Here is a 17,658-nt window from a genome sequence, read left to right on the forward strand (position 1 = left end):
GCTGTATTTTTTAGATTTTCTGTTTATTTAGCCAGTTTTCTATATAATGGCTAACATAAAATATAATTTATGTTAGCCATTATATAGAAATTTATGTGCCCTGTTTTAAAAATTATGTATATCTTAATTTAAGTTTGTCTCATGTCAGATGAACAATGCTGCTAGTCTGGTTGAGAAATTAAGAAAGTCTGACCATTCCATGAAACATCTTTTAGAACAGCTCACTGATTAAAATACATATACACACCAATTAACTGTGCTCATCAAAAGTGCTGTATTATTTAATGCTTCTTCTGATGAGCAAAATTCAAAGCATTATTTCTCTTGTTTCCTGTGTATGAAGTTTGTAGCAAAATGGAATTATTATTTTTTTTAATTTCATTCAATGATATCACTTTTTTTATATGTCTGATAATGATCTACTGCATAAGTAATATCTATATGCAAACATAAACCAAAATCTTGCTTTAGAAGAATTCCACCGGTTTCGGTTCTCGAATAGGTAAGACCACAGAATACTGGTGATACAATTTAGGTTTGAATTCAATCTAATGGGTTAGCTACATCTCTGTTTTTACAGTTTTCCCTATGTTTAATACGAATACAAGTCAGTTTCATTCAAAAAGTGCTCAAAGAAGGGCATCTCTTCTTTTAAGCAGATAGCCCTCAGGACCTTTGCCATAAAAATTCAACAGCTGAGCATGTACTAAAAGATAACATAGTATACAGATGTCCATTTTATAACTTTCAAATGAAGTGGTCGATTTAAATTTAACATCTGGTGCTATAGCAATATACGAGACTTGGGTAAACAGCCAGTTGATATGGTCTAAGGAACAGGGTTTTTAATTTTATTTTATTTTCGTATAGCAAACTAGCTTGCCTATGCATATATGCAAGTCTAATTTATTTTTTACAAAAGATTCATATTAAAATACATACACATATGACAAAGAAATGTATGCACATAAGCTATAACTAATAAATCAATTGAGCAATATGTGAACATAGATGCTAATGGTTCAAGTGTCGTGTAGCAGGGTATGACTGCAAACCCTATAGTGGTGCTGCAAACAAAAATTAGTGTCTGATTCAAAGCAGGCATAAAACTAGTATACAGTTTGTCCCCATATGACACAAAACAAAAAGTATGTAATCAGAAAAAAGATCATGTAGACATTGATTTACCCAACTTATAAGCTTCGGTAAAGGCCTTATCATTCGCCTTAAATCTGTAGAATGATCAGCACCCTTCTGCTTTGGAAACAGCTCCAGAAAGACATGTTAACCTAATCCACACTACAGTAGAACATGTGCCTCTGAACCATTACCATCGAAACTGCAATTTCAGAGTCACTATGTACACTAATCTCGATATTAAAGCACTGGTAGCTCTATTTGAGATTGTGCTATTGTAGATGAGTGTAGAGCACCATAGAACGGTGATGTATAATATTAGGTTTATTTAGGAGCCAAAAAAAAAAAAAAAAATCAGAAATGACCTATCCTGGATTCGAAATCTGGGCTTAAAGACTGCCATCCAGAAGTGCTTCTAATTACATCATGAAAGCATGCGTTGAGAAAAAAGAAAATTCCGTACATTCTTCCCCATTTAAAAGGCAGTTGGGGAGGTGGTAACCTAATCTCCACCTGCTGGTGGTGAAGAATTATCGTCTACCACATTTTAGTTTGGGAACCACTTGGTTAGTTGGTTGAGCCTTTAGGTATTTATTTGAAATAGAAAATATCAGCGAATGACCGCCCCAGGATTTGCATTCTGGACTTCCCTATTGCCAGCCGAACGTGCTTCTAATTAGAACACGAAGCCAAGCGGTAAGGAAAGAGAAAATTAGTGACTTAGTATCTTATTTTATTTTGGCTGCACACAGTTCCTATATGTAGCTAAGCGAATTTCCCGGTCAGTAGCATAAATCCCAACCTTCCTAGTGGACAGCGTGCTTCCGCTCCTGTAAAATATTGCGATTTAAGAAGTCATCCACGATAGCTGATCAGTTCTGCAATTATATAAATAATAAAAATTAAGAATGAAATGGAGAAATTAATGAAACGTTAGTACAAACAAGAAGATGCAACAAAAAGATCAATTAGGAGATCACTTAGGGTCCGGTATTGTACAGCATGCACATATACGTAGCATGACATCTATGGGGTGTAGGAGAGGGTATAAAGCATGGTGTGTGCTCAAAACATGAACGGAAGCTACTGTACGGTACACTCGGTTTTAACAACATCGATTTGTAGTCTCAGCGTGACAGTTCTATAGACAATATCTGGACGACTTTGTCTGGAAGTTTGAAAGAACGCCAAAGTGCGACTATACACATCATGTCAGTAGTTTGGATTACATTTCGAACAAAGGGAGCAGCTATCAGAATGTTTAGTAATGCTCATTGCCAAATTAGACTTTTATATGCCCGTAGCACTTCAAAGATTTTGCTGCCTCCACATACATCTATAGTATAACGCCTCTTTCTCATCATTCCCTCTTTCTCGGGCTTGGATTAAGTGCACTAGGTATCTTCTAAAATCTGCAGTGAGAATTTTATTTTTGTGGACCCTTTGCACTCTTTGTTTGAATCTTTAAGCACCTTTTAGTAACGCCGCCTTTACCTGATGCCCTAAGCACGTGCTTACTTTCCTTAATGGCTAATCCAACTCTGGTAGTGGTTTTCCACAAACAACCACGCCAGGATATGAAGAACTGATATCTTCTCTTACAGATGATGAGTTGGGTTCAGTTTATTTAGTTATGGTGAAACATTCGAGGGCTACCTGTCTAAGGGAAGGGATGGCTTCGTGAAAGACTTTCTAAGGGAAATTGGACTGTATATAGGTTACACATATGGAAACCATGAAAACGCTTAGTTAGCAGCCAATCTGCTCGCCGGGATTCGAGGCCCGGCCCGAGTTTATCGGCTTTACCGCTCGGCCACTGGAGAGCCGTCTTTAGATGATGCGATATCTATGCTAATGACTCCCATCATCTGATGGTTGTGACAGTGGGTGACATCCTAAGATGCATGCAATCTATTACTGGACATCCAATATGGCTAAAGACTTGGCTATAGTTTTCAGCGCCTAAAGACAGCTGCAGATTTCATACACCCTTCTGTTTTCTAAGTATGGAAACCGTTTCATTCTAAAACTTCGTCAGTTTGGCATTTCCGTGACACTACGCCCAGGGACAGTTGTCCACCCTCGCCCGTCTCTAGCTATAACACTGATATCACTACGAAACAATCTCATGGTGTTTTGATCGCTTTGCGGACTTTCATGCCTTCTCGTCGGAGGCAGTGTCTTCTGTAGTGTTGCAAACAAAAGATCTGAGTAGCTCCAGTGGAGTGGCGAGCATAATTGGCGCCCGGGGCAAAATACCTTTTTGGCGCCCCCCTTCCCGAAAAAAACACAGTGATATGATGAAAATCTTGTTTGGAGACCATTTGGCGCCCCTCTGCGACGGCGCATCATACACCCCCTTTACGCCACTGAGTAGCTCAGCAATGGAGTTGAGCTTTAAGGATAGCAGCAGTCGCTGGCAAGACTAAACAGGGAAAGGGGGTGTCATCCAGTTTTCTAGGACAATAGATCAGCCGCTGCAATATTATATGAGGCGTTATCATCCCGGTTCAAGAATAAGATAACAGCTTTAATCTTCCGATATTTAGATTATCTAGCCATTCTGGAAGTCTAAATATCTAGATAAAGGAGAGATTACGCAGTCGTCCCTCTGAGATCATCGAAAGGAAACAGTTTGCAAGTGCTCAAATTTTCGTTTGTGGAAGTGAAATGCTTGGTCGCTATATGAAGCTCCATACATCTGAAGAAGATTAATTCACTACTGACTGCAGTTGTGCTAATGTTCTTCTCCTCATGTGCATCTTTTCCAAGATTCTTCGCGAACAATAATGCTACACTTCAGGGTATACCAACTGTCGCTAGCTTGTTAAGGAGTGAAGATATAGCACCTGTCTTAGCGTAGGCATTCTGAAGGCTGTCGTATGCTCCAACTTAATATATGGTGTATGGTCTGGGGACTTTTGACAGCCCGGCGCTAGTGCCTTTCAATGCTTTCATAGCTGTAATCAGCCCTGCAAGAAGAATTGAACATAATTTCTCAGAAATTCGTGGACGATCTCGTACAGAGCATGAATATACAGTAGAGAGACTGCATCACAATTAAGTAGGATTATATCCCCTAGTGATAATTGCGTTTGTGTTACCCTTATCATATGGGCATTCACCTTCTGATTTGAGTAGAATACAGATGCATTTCGAATCTGCTTTTGTATCTTTTGCATTCCTTTCTTAGTCAGTGTTGTCACATTTCTCACTGTCTAATACGTTGACGATGTTATACTATGCTTTGCACCATTCTAATTACTGCTTGCACATGAGACATAACATGCGAAAATCTATCTGTCTCAACCAATATACACCAATACCTGACAAAGAATCCAAGCACGATATTTCAGTAGGATAAAGAACGCCACTCATAGCTTATTGCCCAAGACTGGCTACGTCATTTACTGACACTTACACTACCTACCTGCTCCAAAAATATGTCCCTTGTTGAGTATAAACCTACCAGTAAATTTGGTGAATACTGTTAGTTCGACTGGTTTGAAATTCCAGCGAACGGACTGGTCGCATGGGAGTTTTTGATGTTTTCTCTTGCGCAATGTGAATGCCAGCTAGTTTTCTTCGAAAAGTCCATCATGAAGCCATCAAGAATCTTTGCTCTTCTTTAGACAAATAGCCCTCAAGTGCTTTTCTAAAATCAAACAAACCAAATCGAACCTTTAAAAAGTGCTCCGCAAAAGCATCCCTGTTCTTAGGCAGAAAGCCCTTGCGTGCTTTGCAGTGATCAAAATAATGTGTCTTAAGCTCTATCTGGCCTGCGTAGGCTCAGTGCTTCGATGTCCTCAATATGAAACACATTATCTAGCAAGTGTGGAATGTTTGTCATAGGATTATACGAGTGCCTGTTCAATTTTATGCCTCAATGCATTGTGGTCAGTACTTAATTTCTAAAAGAAGAAGGACTATGAAAGGTCGTCAACAAAGATAAAAATAAAGAAAAAATAAAAATAAAATGTAAATTAATAAATAAAATTAGATAATTCAATTTAATTAATGAAAATAGTTCAGTAGAAAATTGAAATACCGGAGCTCATCTTAATTTAGACTCCAACAGGAATTATACTTTTGCTCAAATAGTGAGAAGTACTGGGACTGGATTTTAGGTGGATTAAAGACGTGACAATGACTTGAGATCGTACTGAAGATGATTGCACTGCACGCATATCCTTCTTTAATTGACCTGCTGCTCTGTTTTGATGAGCAGATCTCAAAACAAGAGAATAGATAAACAAGAGCTAAGTTCAGAATACAGAAAGCAAACGGAATTAACATTTTTTACGAAGAGCATTGCTTATAGATTATAGGTCATATAATATCATGATAAAAGGTGTTTATTACGCTAACCTGTTGACTCAATTTGTACTAGGCCCACCAGCGGCCGAGAGGTAAATCCGCTGAATGCTAGTAATTCGCTCAGAGTTTTATCTTGACGAATAGGCTGGCTCCAGAGGAGATTTTGCTGTTTTCCTCATGTATAAAGTGAATCAGAGCCAGTTTTCCTTATATTGTTCCTTTGAAAAGGCATATCTTCTCTTAGACAGATAGTTCTCACATTTTTTTGACGTAATAATCCAATACAATTCCTATTAACTATAAAACTGTGTAGCAAACTCAGCAGTAAAATTCCGCTATGCATAAAAACGCTGCAGCACACAAGACTAAAATTTGCCAGATTGCTGTTCCAGGAATAATAATTTCAGCTTATACCCTATGCGCAATGTTCACTAGACCTTGTCATCATTCTTTTTTGTTTCAAAAACAGAAGAAGTATTTGTATATTTCATACTGCAGTCTGATGATGATTTGAATGATGTTCAGGAATGATCTGAAGGCTGTGATAAAAAATATTTTTATATTGGAATTCAATGCGTAATTGATTGCTGTACTAAATGCAAATGTAAAAGTCTACATAGGAAACTGAAAATGGAATTTTAGACATTTATCTTCTACAAATTTATTATGCTTAAACTTACTGAATATCTCTATATATGGAATAAAATTAAGCAGAGAGAAGGAATATTTCACAAATGGCATGACATGACAAAACTAAAATGTACATAGGCTGTACAATGAAATTTTCTACCATTATGAAGATGTAAGACACAGAGCTCTTAAGTTGTCTGAATAATTTAAAAATAATACACTTGTTATGAATCCAGGTAAACATTGAAATTTAAAATGGAAGTTAGATTTTGAATGTTGATCATAAGTTTCAAGGCTATTAAGTTAAAATGCAGAAAACTTTTCAAAAGAGAAATTAAAAAACTACTGAAAACAACAAATTACAGAATAAATGTATTCACAAAAAAAAAAAAAAAAAAAAAATCACAGGAGTTCACTAGACAAACCAGTTAAGAAAAATAATAATTGAACTAAGGAAGTAGCTGTTATTTTGGAAACAAATGAACAAAAACTTTTCATTTGAAAAATAATAAAAAAAATATAGAGAGATTTTAAATCATTAGTGAAAAGATCATTAAAAATGCCAGTGTGGTAACTGTATTAGAAATCTCAGCTCTTCTACATATAAATCCATTAGTAACTTTAAATAAATAAATAAAGGTAATACAAGACATTCTGATGGTTCTGATGAAGTCATACATGTGTGCTGATTCATTGCAGTTAGCAATATTTCTTGAAATGTGTTGGTCCTGAAATCAGTTTCTCATTTATTTCAAGGTTTTGAAAAGAAGTAAAAAAAGTATCAAATTGGTTAAAATTTATTCAAAGGGGTTAAAACAAAAAGAGCGGCATTTATCTCATTTACATATTTTAATTCTTTTAGAACTTGTATTTTAGAACCACCAAAAATTGTTTTCAGATTTTTTCATTAAATAGCTTCACAAAACTCACTTCATTCTCTGACAACTGAAAGTATTAAATTATATTGCTTGTATTATTTATTACTGTACTAAAAATGGTCTGCCTTAATAGATGTTGTGTATCATTTATTTTTAGATTATTATATTAGATTAAGTTTATTCTTATAGGAAAAAAAAGTAATAATGTATATATGTGCAAGATAAGTTGATAAAAAGGTTAATTTTTTTGATTGTTTACTTAAAACATCCAACAGAAGTCATACACTTAAAATTTATATGTATAAATTGATTCACATATTTGCATTAAACTGAATATTTTTATTACATTATCTTAGAATAATAATGTAGTTATGTAGAATTTACTAATATTTTACTCTATATACATACAAATATATTGCATTATTTCAGACTTCCATATTTAGATATTTGGATAAAAAGGCCAAGCATTTTTAGATGTCACATCTGTAAATATTATAAAGCAAAACTCTTACAGGAAAAAAAAAAAAAAAAAAGGGAAAAGAAAAGGACATTTGAAGTACAGTTCTTATACTAGAAATTCGGTGCTTTAAACCTATAAGTTCTTTTGATAAAGTTAATGATAAGACATAGTGCTGCCATTTATTTTTAAATAGAATATATAAATATGTCATCTATTACTTGAATATAATGTATATATATTAACATATAAATATCCTTGAATATGATGTATAATTATCTTCAGGAAAATATTCATAACATAATAATTTTTCTAACAAAAATAATCATCTGTTATCATACTTCAATACCATAAAATATATTTGGAGGTAAAATGACTTTCCTGTATAAAGTTTTATTTTTGAGCTTATGAGGACAGGATATGATAATAAAACAAATACTGCATAAGTCATTTGTAAGCGATTATTTTCTATATTCAGAAGTCACATATATTTATAAAAAATACCTTAGAATTATCTTTATTATAATTTTGTACATATCACCCTCCTTCTTTTCAATATTAAATATAAGAGAGTCAATTGTGTTTTTAATAAATCATCAAGTACACTATCAAAAGGTAAAAAATTTTCACGTCTTTAAACTTTTCTTTTAAGGAGCTGGGTGGTTTGTTTACATTCTTTTTCAGCAAGACATTTTTCGAGACCAGACTCAAAAATGTATGTATGCATGTATATCTGTGCACACACACACAAACGTATGTACACACATATACATATGCTACATGAACACCTACATCGGTACATACAATTCTAATTCATCTCCTGAACACACTCTTTATGTATATAAATGCTTCTGTATGCAATTTTATAGAAATATTTAGCTACGCATGACAGAAAAATTACACAAGGTTTTAAGACGATTTTTCAATTTCCTTTCGTAAGAATGTGATTTTACTGTTTGCATGCGTGATTTATTTAAATCTGTTGATAAGAATTTCAAGAAATTTTGATTATTTGTGTAAACTCCTCATCAGTATAAAATGATCAAACATTAGCAATTTAAAACAAGAATAATATTCAGATATATTCAAAGTTATTTATTTTATATAATGTTTTAGATATCTATCAAGAATGATAGTAATTAGTCATCAAACGAAATAAAAAATAACTTTTTCTTGATATTCTAGCACTACACGGAAAAGCAATTCACCCTTCCGATAATCAACACAAATGTAAACAAACATCTCTTTACGACTGGTCGGAATGCGCAGAAATCACGAAAGTGTCTCTGCGCAACTAGTCGTACGTTTAGCATTTTTACAATGTTTCAGCTAAACGTCCGACGTCGTACGGGTAGACACAGCCTTGTGTGATGGTGGTGTTATTTTCTTCGTAGTTGTAGTAATGCAGTATATTATTTACTAGGATTTACTGTATTACAAATTTTACTATGTTTTACTGTTTAGAAATTAGTAATAAATAATAAAATACCAGCACTGACTATGAATATACCACTAAAGCCATGCACGTGTAATCGTGTCTGATGTTTGAGAGAACGTTGCTGATAACTGACTAGTTGTGAAATGGAGTTTCTGAGCGTGAAATTGATTTTCCATCTTTACTTTTATCCTGAAAAACAATGTGCTTAAAGACTGAAAAGTGATAATTTCAGGCTTGATAATTTGTTTGAGTGTGCAGATGCAGAAATGTAGTTTTTGCATTCTACTGAAACTGTATTTTGGAAAATTTATTTTTTTGATTACAGTTTAGAAATACTTTTTTAAAGCTTGTTCATGTAGATGCTTTATCATTTGAATATTATGTACTAATAAATTTGAGCATACCTTACTTAAAAATGATCTTGCATGATTCAATTTTGAATTTTTCGACTAATGTGATGTGGCCGAGCAAAAAGAATGTTTTTTTATGTTTTAAAAAATGTACTAATTATATTTCGCGAGCAAAAAAGGTAAGTTTTATTAATGAAATAAACATTGAAGTATTTAATGTGTTTATTACTTATTGAATGGGGTAGACAAGACATACAAGCATAAGGAATCTTTATTCCACTACTGAAATTATGTGAAAATTTAGATGATCATAGTAGCTTACATTGTTTTTCCTTTTTGGTCTATTTTTCTTTACAAGTATGAGACTAGAACCACATTTTTACATTAAATATTTTGTGCTATTTTGTTAAAACACATATAATCATTTTTATGCATACTTTAATTTTCATTATTATTAGTTTGATGAAGAAAATTTCAAATGTGTTTTTCATAAATTGCTTTTGAAATAGAAATAGATTTGTGAATAAGATTTATGTAATATTAAATGTACTAGTCTTGGGAGTATAAAAAGTGAATTATTTATTTGAAAAAAATTACATTAAGTTGAAACCTCATATAGTGGTTATTTTCTTAAATGACCACCTCTGATAATGGCACATTTGTCAGGACAATAATTAAATAACAGGACTTAAAAATCACTCATAGTTTTGTCAGGCTACCAGGAAACTGCCATTATCTTGAATTGTGGAGTTGATTGTTTTAGGAACGTTTTGCTGTATAATCAATTGACTTCGGTGTAGTAATTTTTACGTGGGTATGAATTTTGCAGAAGTAATTGAAAGTTTTTACGAGACATTTAAAACCAAAGCTCTTCGGATCATGAGTCTTATAAGGGCACTGTTATAGCATTGCTTTCAAATATAGTTAGAGTAATATTTAAACATTATTTTCGGAAGCACTTCCACAGGGAATCCGGTTGTTCTCTGCGGATGAAAACCCATATAAATAAATCTTCTGTACAGCCTTATACAAATGCAGTTAAAATTACTGTCATTACAATTAAGCAAATATAGCCACATTTGTTTACAAAAAGTTATTATTGCTAAATACTGTACTATATCAATTTCATTTAGCATTGTAATTTCAGAAAATGCTCGGCATGAGGTATTTTTATATTATATAATCTACTGTCAAAAACAATAGCTACCTTTTCAGTACTTTAAATTTTACTATTGAGAATTTTTATGGTTCAAAATAATATTTCTATACATTATTTTAAGTATTCTTTCTACAATAGAAATCTAAACAACTTGCACGTAAAACACTAACTCAAATTTATTCCAATAATGCATCGCTTTAATTAAATTTATGTTCCTTTGAGATGATATATGAAAAACCTTGTGTAATAATAAATTATTAATATATATAGGTAAATGGTATTTTTATATATTTTTTCGGGTAAAGTGCAGAATCGCCCACTTATTTATTTGGCACTTTGTACAAAAGTAAAAGGAATTGGATTTTTGTCAATTTTCTTTTGACTTTTTAAGTGAAAATAGGTTGATGTGTACATGAATAAAGTCAAAGGAGTGCACAATGGCATTTTTGTGCAATTCTGATATGTTTTTTTAAGTGAAAATAGGTCGATGTGTACGTGGATACCGAGTATGTGCAATTCTTAAAAACACGCCAAGCAGTGGGCAATTCTACACTTTCCCCATTTTTCTATAGGAATTTAGTTTCATTAAATTAGTTATTTAGTATAATTATGTGTATATGAGTATATTCATACTTATTCACATAGATGGAATTTTTACAGTACAAAAGTTGATCTTTTTTACATCAAGAACTACATATACTATAAATACCCATTATGTTATAGATTTTATTTATATAAAATCTGTGGAAGATTATATAGCACTAAAAGTGAGATACGGAATAAAACATTATACGCTATGAGATATTTTCTTAATTCCCGAACTGTGCGTTGAGAATTGGTATTTGTTGAAACTTGTAAATTTTTTTAAATTCATTTTGTTACAATATAATTTATTGTATTTTGGGCACTATTAAGTTTATTATATGTTATCTTCATGTTTCATTTATCTTTTGAGAGATACAGGTAACATTCAAAGTATTGTAATAAGGGGTCGACACAGTGTTTGTATATTATTATTTCTTCACTACATTATATTCCTGGATTCATCCTTTCTTCCACGCAAAACATCTATGTGTATGCATGTCATAATAAGCTGCAGGGTGTTACTATCATTGGTAATTGTTGAAACTTGTAAATTTTTTTAAATTCATTTTGTTACAATATAATTTATTGTATTTTGGGCACTATTAAGTTTATTATATGTTATCTTCATGTTTCATTTATCTTTTGAGAGATACAGGTAACATTCAAAGTATTGTAATAAGGGGTCGACACCGTGTTTGTATATTATTTCTTCACTACATTATATTCCTGGATTCATCCTTTCTTCCACGCAAAACATCTATGTGTATGCATGTCATAATAAGCTGCAGGGTGTTACTATCATTGGTAAGCGAGCTTTAAGGGGATAGCAAGTATGCTAAATTTGAACTCTATGTTAAGTTTCTAATTTGCAAGTCCCGTATTCTTTTTGCTTGCTTGTTAATAATGTTTCTCTTCCAGAAAATTTGTGTTTCTTCTAGTTTTTTTTTTTTTAATTTGGTTTAGTGCATTGTAGGTAACTTAAAATTTAAGCAGATGCTAGAAAGTACCATCCTTTGGCAATACATTTCTCATTAGGTATCAAATTGTTAAACAAGCTGATGTGATTAAATACAATTGTTTAATTTCCCAATTAAAGAACTGAAATACAAATATATGCAGTGAGGTACAGTACTATATGTATATATTTATAATGAAATCAATAATATATATACAGTCAAAGTAATGATTCGCAACCATCAAATGAAATGATAATATATATATATGTAATAGATTCTGTAGTCAAATACAAGCAGCTGAATCTGTAATGAACAGCAAGAATTTTCATGGCTTAGAGATGTTGAAACTCCAATCCACAATGAATAAGAAATTTGGCAGTCGAGGTAGATTTAATTCAACTTATCTTTCAGCAAATATGTTGCAGCCACAAACAAGTTGGCACATTATTTATGCCTATTCCAAAAATTAACACTTTTGATAAATGTGTAGTAAGAAACAAGGAGCAGACAGACTGCAATCCAGCTAATACAAAGCGTAAAAAGCAAATGTGTTATGTTAAGGGTGAAATCTTAATTCAGACCGAGTTAATTTTGGTTCTCGATGCATTTTTACTCGTCTTTGATAGTTAATACTGCTGTAAAATTACTGTTGGCTGTTTGAGTTTTAGTTTCTTTTACAACATCAAATTATGTAAGAGTCATATGACATGAATTAATCTCCAAATGATGCAGTGCAGAAAGATTACTGTTTTTAGAATAGAGAAGGAAAATTAATTTTACGCTGCTAATTTAATCTTTTGCATATTCCTTATTTTTCTTACATATATTTTTTCTTACACATATGTACATATATCATTCGAAGGTTGTGAATCATGACTTTGGTTATTATCTTTCTATTCATTTTATTTTCAGGATTATATAAAGGTAGTTTAAAATTTTGTAAAGAGAATTTATACAAATATTTTGTAATATGTTTATAGATATTGACGTGCATTAAGAAGGACGAGCTCGTACGCTTCTAGATATTTTAAAATTTTTATTTCTTCGCATTGAGTTTTATTTAAAATTACTTTACATGCTTTCTCCGCAATTTAGTTCTGTACATTTCATCAGTGGTAATTATGTACTTCTGCTGGTTTATGTTTTTATGGAAATTTGATTTACAGTTCTATTTTTGTATATTGTTTTTTATAGGGATTCTGTATATGGATACCCGTTCTATGTACGATTCTATGTATGGATACTCCACTATGGTATAATGCTATTGGTTCTGTTTATGGGTTTTGTGTAGTGGTTTTTACAGGATTTGGCATATGGGTGCCTATATAGGTGTACATGCTTTTGTTTACTGGTTTTTACAAAGCATTACCCTACGGAATATCCATTTTTTTAATGGAAATTTGGCCAATGGATATGCATATAAAGTTTTGATTTTTGGCTATAGGTTTTTACTGGGATTTTGTTTATAGTGCCTACAGTTCTACAGAGAATTCGCCTACTCGTAACCATACAGTCGTACGGGTTTCCGTTTACAGGTTTTTTACGGGTATTTCACCTACAGGTACCTATACAGCCGTGCAGGTTTCTTTCTATGGGTTTTTACGGGTATACAGCCTATGGGTACCCGTACAATCGTACGGGTTTCTTTTTATGGGTTTTTACGGGGATTTGGCCTACGGTTCCGTAGGCCAATTCCCCGTAAAAAATTTTATGGGTTTCTACGGGGCATTTTTAGCAGGGGAAGCATAAATCTGCTATTTGAGAATTAGCTTTTGTTGTTAATGTAATTTTCAAACGATTTTTTCTTATTTTACAGAAAAAGGTTTAAATTTACAATTAATCATTTTCGCCCTTAAGTATTTAATATATGGTTACTATTATATTAATCTTTCTAATGTAATACTGCATTAAATTATGCTTGCATTTTAAATGTCCATGGTAATATATTTCCATAAATAAACTCATAAATATGACATTTATTATTATTAAAATCATTTTAAAAAAACGTGTTACGTAGCGCTTAAGCAACCTTTTGCCGTGGTCACACTCCCAAATACTCACCGCATCCTTTACTGCTTGGTTTTAGATGAAGGGAGAAGGAACCGATTTTTACCTCTCAGCTGACAGAGTCGGAAACGCAAGCAAACCAAATCATAGGTAGAATTACAGCAAGTCGTTAATAACAAATATGAATTAGGATAGTTTAGTGCTTCCGAACATGTTTTCGAGCTCCTTCATTTTGCAAAAGAATTCGAAAACATTTTTATTGGAGTTAGTGTTTTAATTATTTCCGAGTAAGATTTAGGTTTTGAGATAAGAGTTAATTTTGAATTACTTCTGTTAGATGTTATTTTGTTCTTTTCAGAGGAGGATTTTTAGGATGTCGTTGTAGAGTTCAGCAGGTTCACTTCTGTGTGAAAACTGGAATAGTAGTAACTGCCCAAGCGAAGGGTTAAAAGTACCCTTTATTAACTCTTTAAAATTTAAAATGCGTCAACTCGACGCTAATAAACTACGCCTCTGCTTGGACGGTAACTGAAAATCAGATAACGAAACTAAAAGATATTAACAAGTGATAGAACTAAACTACAGGGCTCAGCGAGATCCCATTACTTAAAACCCCTTCGAAACTAGTGGCAGCAAGTAAACGCAATTAAGCCACGTGAACTAGCGATAAGCAAACGTTTTAAACAGCAGAGCTGGCGGCTGTAGTCTAACTGTCTCTCTTTTCTACCGAAACTCGGGTTTTTAAACTCTATCTGCAAAGTGGAATTTGCATTCCTTCACGTACGCTACAAAATTTAAATATTCCGACACTGATAATTAGGGGAATGAACGCTTATAGGAAAGAATAGCAACTTCAATAAAATTGATTATTTAAGATAAATATAAATCCCTGCAGTTGCCCATGCCAGAATTTAGCAGACTTGGAAAAATGTCCTTAAAGACTTGTTACAAACTGTTAAAGTTTAGATCAAACAGCCCTGAGCCCCATTTACATACAAAATCCTGAAACTTTTAATTTAAACAGAAGTCGTATTTTCTTGCTTTTCCTTCCGCTTAACTTGCTTTCTTGTCCTTGCTCATTTAGGGCGTTAGTCTTGTCCTTCCAGGCATCTGCAAGGAATAAATACAAATCCGAATCAAACAATAAATGACACTTCATTTTTACAAGCATTGATCCTTTAATTGAGTTTCTAACTCTCTTGTATTTAACGCAATTTTCTTGAGTTTATCGCACACTGCGGTTTTTACGAGACACAATTATTCGTCCACATTCATGGTTTACTTTAGCTTAATCCCCTTTTGGCTCTCCACAATGTGTGGTGCAAAACGCAAGTGCTATATGTCAAAGTGAACAACTCTGCATCTAAACACACAATTGTTAGCACATAATAACCTTCTAAGATACTCCCTAATTAAAGTTCTTAATTCTCCATGAGCTAATAAACATGAAAATTAACTAGAGTGTTAATGGAGAGCCCTACAAAAACACATTAATACAATAGTAAATTTTTCCCACATTCGAGCTGTAAACACGTGCAAGCTTCTGCTCGAAAACGCATGATTTGACTTGGCTAACATTTCCTAATTTCAACATTTTCTTTTGCATACATTAACTTTTCAGCACATTCCCTTTTAATAACATTCACTTTTAACAACATTCACTTTTAAATACATTAATTTTTAAACACATTCCGGGAATTTTCGCACTACATAGTTATTCTCTATTTTCTTTGGAATTTAAACATGCATTTACAGTATCATTTACCTTAACACAATAGATATTTTGACATTTTACAATCAGATACTCATAGCATACTAGAGAATAAAAATGAGAGGAAACAAAATTACTTCACTTCTTTCTTCTCGCCAAAAGGGTGAACCTAAAAACAAATTTTCATTAGCAAGTACTAATACAAAGCTGCTTGTATCAGGTCAGAACTTTTGGTGTGTTAACATAAATAGTCTTTCGACAAACAAAACCTGAACTACTCGTTCTTTGAATGAACATTACATTTCTACAATACACTATAGCTTTGTACTTTCACCAAATAAAACTAAAATAATTTTAGTCCTCAACCGAGATAACTGACTTTAACATGTAACTTCGTATTTGAAACAGTTTGCATAAAATTTTAAACAAACGGAAAAGATTTATTGAAACAGAAAAGATTTATTGAAAAGTTCACTTATCTTTGTTTTTTTGTTGCTTGGTATTCGGCCATCCTTTTATTGCAAAACTGACTCCATGTAAGGTTGTTCACGCTGGAGATTCTCACCCGCTGCTTTCTGTCCAGTGGTTGGAGTCGGTCCTTCCTCTGTTCTCCTCTTATGCATCCTCTTTTTTGGGCTGGAATAGTGGGGGCTCCTGTCCTTTTCTTTTGTTGGCCGGAACGTTGGTTCTTGGAGTGTCGGTAGTCGGAGACTGTTGCTTGTTGATCCTTGATTGCTTCGAGCTGTGCTGTGAGCCTTGAGCTTCGGCTGGTCTTACCCAACTGTGGTCTTGTAGTTCTTTCTGTAAACCACCTCTTCGGTGTTGTCTGCTACGGGATCTTGTCAGCGCACGGCCATCCTTGATCCTCTCTGGAGCCTTTCTTGTCGACGATTCTTCATTCTTAATTTTTTTCCCGCTGGAGCTTCCATTTGTCGCGGAGTTTTTTCTGGGGAACTATTCGAGTTGCCTGTGGCCTTGTCATCTCATTGGTTCTTCTATTTTTTCTGGTGCTGGAAGCACTGATGGGGCCAAAACCGCCATTGTTGATGCCACCTCTTCTGATTCGGAAGCCTGCAAGAAACTATTCAATAAATACATCAAATTCTTTACAGTCATAAAATGTCTTTAATTGAACCGGACTGACCTTTATTCTTACTCCGTAATCTGAAGTAATATAAATCACCGCATCGACAATCTGCTGAACAATATAGGGGCATTCAAACTTATGTGCAAACTTCCATACAAAGTTCTCTGGAGCACTAGAACTCTCTACGCGGGAAACGGCCGCAAACGAATTCAAAATATACCGCGTAATCGAGACTACCTGTAATAAGTGGTTAATATCGTACAAGTAATTAAATTCTTAATGCCATTTTGCCTAAACAAAATCAGCTTTCAGATTATTTCTGGTTCTCTATAAAAGCATTAAAGATGCCGTTTTTTTTTTAATATAAGTATGTGTTGATAGCTTACATTATTTTTATTCTAGATTATTACAGTCCTTCCTTAGAGACAAATATGAATGACTTGCTAACAGTGTTTGTTTAGACATTTTTTTATTATATCCATTGCAGTAAAATAAAATAAAAATGCAATTTGTCAGTATGAAAATCTATATACAGTAAAATAATTCAGTAAACGTTTTAGTTGTAAAAATATTTTTTGTAACTCTTCCCATGTGTGCTTTCATCTTAAAAGTGTTAACTGACTGTTTAAAAAAAATTAGCATTATATTTAAATGTTCATTAATGTGACGTTTTATCTTAATTTGCCATACATACATGCTAATATATAAACATATACTTTTATAAATTCCTAAGAATATTTTTAATAACTTTAAACGCATGAAAATAATTTGTAATGCAGCTTAATCTTTCTCATTAGTACATCATCCAAAAAGGGTTTTCATATAATATCAAACAAAAATGAAAGGTTTTAGAGTTATCAGATTGACTGCTGTCGTAGTTCTACGCCAAGACAAATATCTGCAGTTTTAGTGCTAGAGAATTTTATAATTAAATTGGCCTGTATTA

This window comes from Stegodyphus dumicola, chromosome X1 (assembly GCF_044657685.1).
Source record: "Stegodyphus dumicola isolate Sdum_Otavi_A_Nest chromosome X1, ASM4465768v1".
Classification (NCBI taxonomy): Eukaryota; Metazoa; Arthropoda; class Arachnida; order Araneae; family Eresidae; genus Stegodyphus; species Stegodyphus dumicola.